Raw genomic sequence first — 4,250 nt, 5'->3', positions numbered from 1 at the left:
CCGGCAACAGACTGCGAGCGAATTATCTTCTTTGTGTGTCAGTGTTTTAGTTCTGGTAAATTGACAGCTCGCACTGTATGCTTCCGATGAAGTTTGGACTGTTTCTGACTGTTCTATGGTTTGCTGTGGTAATAACAATAGCTGAACGGCACTTAGAGCTGGTTTCCGAACGACAGAGCGCTGCAAAAATGCTGTCGGTCACTGTTATTATTCATGAAAATACTATCTATTATTTTTTTATTTTTTTCTTTTTTTTTTTATTATTATTATTATTACTATTATTACCATTATTATCATGATCATGATCATGATCATCAGCAGCAGCAGCATCACCATCTTTATAATAACTGGCAAAAGCCCAGTTCTGCGAATTGGACTGTATCTATTTAGTATAGACAGGATCGCAGACTGTTGTATAAAAAGAGTGTTGTTGTTGTTGTTTTTTCTTTATTGTATTAAAGTATAACATAATTTTTCTTGTTCTCTGTCCGTCTTACTAACCTACTCTTTTCATTCATCCTTTGTGTCTCTACATAATAATATAACACGGATATGTCAAACACAGAGGACTCGAAATCATGCATTCGTCGAACTGTGCCTGCGGTCCGGTTTTGTTTTTGCTTTTTGTTAGGGTTATTTTTCTTTGTCTTTGTAAGATACCCCTCGAACTAGTTCTTCACACCGAGGACACATGGAAGAGACTCGCCGACAGATCTGCGGCACAGTGGTTATAGGCTCTGTGCTGCTGCATGCAAGAGACCTGAGTTCAATTCCCGAGTTGGGAGAACATTTTGCGAGTGTTTCGGTCCCTCTCCTGGGGTGTATATCCTTTAGCCGGGGTTGGCCCTGACAGGCAGGGTCTGAAGCCCGCCCCATAAATGATCTAAATTGTGTCGATGGAGGCGTAAACACACCTAAACTGGGAAAAGAGAAGAGACTCGCCTGCAGATCTGCACAGAATCTTCGAGATCATATTGACAGTCAGTGGTCTCGTGGTTACGCTTTCGGGCTCGTAACCGAAATGTCATTGATTCGACCTTCTTCAGGAGCCTGACTTTGTATCCCTGGGAAAGGCACGTTACATGAATGTTCCTCACTTCACCCAGGTAGAATAGGTACCCGGCAACAGACTGCGAGCGAATTATCTTCTTTGTGTGTCAGTGTTTTAGTTCTGGTAAATTGACAGCTCGCACTGTATGCTTCCGATGAAGTTTGGACTGTTTCTGACTGTTCTAGGGTTTGCTGTGGTAATAACAATAGCTGAACGGCACTTAGAGCTGGTTTCCGAACGACAGAGCGCTGTAAAAATGTTGTCGGTCACTGTTGTTATTATTCATGAAAATACTATCTATTATTATTATTATTATTTTTATTTTTATTATTATTATTATTATTACTATTATTACCATTATTATCATGATCATCATCAGCAGCAGCAGCAGCATCGCCATCTTTATAATTACTGGCAAAAGCCCAGTTCTGCGAATTGGACTGTATCTATTTAGTATAGACGGGATCGCAGACTATTGTATAAAAAAGTGTTTGTTTTTTTCTTTATTGTATTAAAGTATAACATTTTTTTGTGTGTTCTCTGTCCGTCTTACTAACCTACTCTTTTCATTCATCCTTTGTGTCTCTACATATATAATATAACACGGATATGTCAAACACAGAGGACTCGAAATCATGCATTCGTCGAACTGTGCCTGCGGTCCGGTTTTGTTTTTGCTTTTTGTTAGGGTTATTTTTCTTTGTCTTTGTAAGATACCCCTCGAACTAGTTCTTCACACCGAGGACACATGGAAGAGACTCGCCGACAGATCTGCGGCACAGTGATTATAGGCTCTGTGCTGCTGCATGCAAGAGACCTGAGTTCAATTCCCGAGAACAGTTTTCGAGTGTTTCGGTCACTCTCCTGGGGTGTATATCCTTTAGCCGGGGTTGGCACTGTATGCTTCCGATGAAGTTTGGACTGTTTCTGACTGTTCTAGGGTTTACTGTGGTAATAACAATAGCTGAACGGCACTTAGAGCTGGTTTCCGAACGACAGAGCGCTGTAAAAATGCTGTCGGTCACTGTTGTTATTATTCATGAAAATACTATCTATTATTATTATTATTTTTATTTTTATTATTATTATTATTATTATTATTATTATTTATTATTATTATTACTATTATTACCATTATTATCATGATCAACAGCAGCAGCAGCAGCAGCAGCAGCAGCAGCAGCAGCAGCAGCAGCAGCAGCAGCAGCAGCAGCAGCACCATCTTTATAATTACTGGCAAAAGCCCAGTTCTGCGAATTGGACTGTATCTATTTAGTATAGACGGGATCGCAGACTTTTGTATAAAAAAAGCGTTGTTGTTTTTTTCTTTATTGTATTGAAGTGTGACATAATTTTTTTTGTTCTCTGTCCGTCTTACTAACCAACTCTTTTCATTCAGCCTTTGTGTCTCTACATATACAATATAACACGGATATGTCAAACACAGAGGACTCGAAATCATGCATCCGTCGAACTGTGCCTGCGGTCCGGTTCTGTTTTTGCTTTTTGTTAGGGTTTTTTTTCTTTGTCTTTGTAAGATACCCCTCGAACTACGATACCTCAAAGTGCCGAGACGCACCCTACGAATTCGAGCTACCGTATTTTATTGTATCTTCTTTCTTCTCTGTGTTCAAGGGCGAAGAGATTACATAATCTAATAATCACTGGTTCCCATCCGCAATTTAGGAGCATCGCCGTAGTCAAATAGCCTACAACCATAAACGTAGGCCTTATGAATTTAAATAATGTAAATTTGCTCCTTGTGTGCAGCAATCAAAACTGTTTAACTGCATCAAATACACCCTGTTCACCCCCTTTGGCCACTTTCAAAAGCAGTTACAAGCACGGAATATGTAAGCTAACAGTCTGATTAGTGGGGTCTACCTGAAAAGAGTGGGGGGGGGGGGGGGACGACAACTTATAATCTAGTGTCTTCTGCTTGTGCTAAGGTTGTTCCGCTCCCCTCCCCCCCCCCGCACCCAAAGACTTAGTACAGCTATGAAATTAGACCATTGATATGATGAAAGATTATACCCGAGATTGAGCAAGGTAAACGAGACAGTACAGCTTTGGCCTGACCGCGAATCTGACCAATCCCGTGGCAACAGGATTTGGGACGGTAAACTCAAACAAACATGGCTGATTCTAAAAACACACACTGTAAGTGGTGTGCCGCAATAAACTGCCCTAATTAAAATAACAAACGACCTGAATTAGCTTTTTCCCGTTTTCCTAAAGACCCTGAAAGGTAAGTCAATTGGTGGATAAGTAGACAAAGCGTATTATTCAGTGAAAATGTGTTTCAAAACACACGCCTTTGTATTCATTCACCCTGAACGAAAGCGTGAGTTGTAACTTGTGTTTTAAGTATATTGTAAATCTAGGTTTTAGATCTAGGCTTTTTCGCATCAGGAAATAGTTACTTTGTTTTAGATCTATCTATATCTAATTTAGTGCTCATCTCCAAGTCAAGATCTAGAAACCAATGCATTTTATTTCTTTCGATCTAGATTCGTACATCTAGATCTAGATTCTTTAGCACTTCTTCATTTGTTACCGGCTGATCCGCAAAATTATGGAGGCCTCACACAGCAACAGCTCTTTGGTCTGTCCCGACAGGAAATACTATGTCACCTTTCTCTTGTAAATTTGTATACAAATGTCAGACTTCATTACAAAGTGATATGTTTGCACAAGGACACCAAAACAAACAGATGAAGGCGGGAATGTTTCAACATTTGTAAAACAAAACAAATTGAATTTAGCAGTACACTTGCATTAGGAAATAGATCTAGATATGGTGAGCTGTATATAAATCTCTCTTGCTCTTCTCTCTCTCTCTCTCTCTCTCTCTCTCTCTCTTTCTCTCTCTCTCTCTCTCTCTCTCTCTCTATCTCTCTCTCTTTCTCTCTCTCTCTATCTCTCTCTCTTTCTCTCTCTCTCTCTCTCTCTCTCTCAATCTCTCTCTCTCTCTCTCTCTCTCTCTCTCTCTCTCTCTCTCTCTCTCTCTCTCTCTTCCCCGTCTTCTACATTGTTGTTGTTGAATAATCTATGAAGCTACTTGTATTTGTATTTGATATGCCAAAATTGTCTAGAATTTTCATGTTGTTATTGCTGCTCATAATCGTTATTGTTGTTGTCTCCCTCCCATTTCTCAATATTGATGATGTTGCTGCTGCTCTTGCTCCTGATGTTGTTG

Source organism: Aplysia californica, unplaced genomic scaffold (assembly GCF_000002075.1).
Source record: "Aplysia californica isolate F4 #8 unplaced genomic scaffold, AplCal3.0 scaffold00345, whole genome shotgun sequence".
Classification (NCBI taxonomy): domain Eukaryota; kingdom Metazoa; phylum Mollusca; class Gastropoda; order Aplysiida; family Aplysiidae; genus Aplysia; species Aplysia californica.
The sequence above is the reverse complement of the archived record's forward strand: the minus strand, read 5'-3'. Positions refer to the sequence as shown.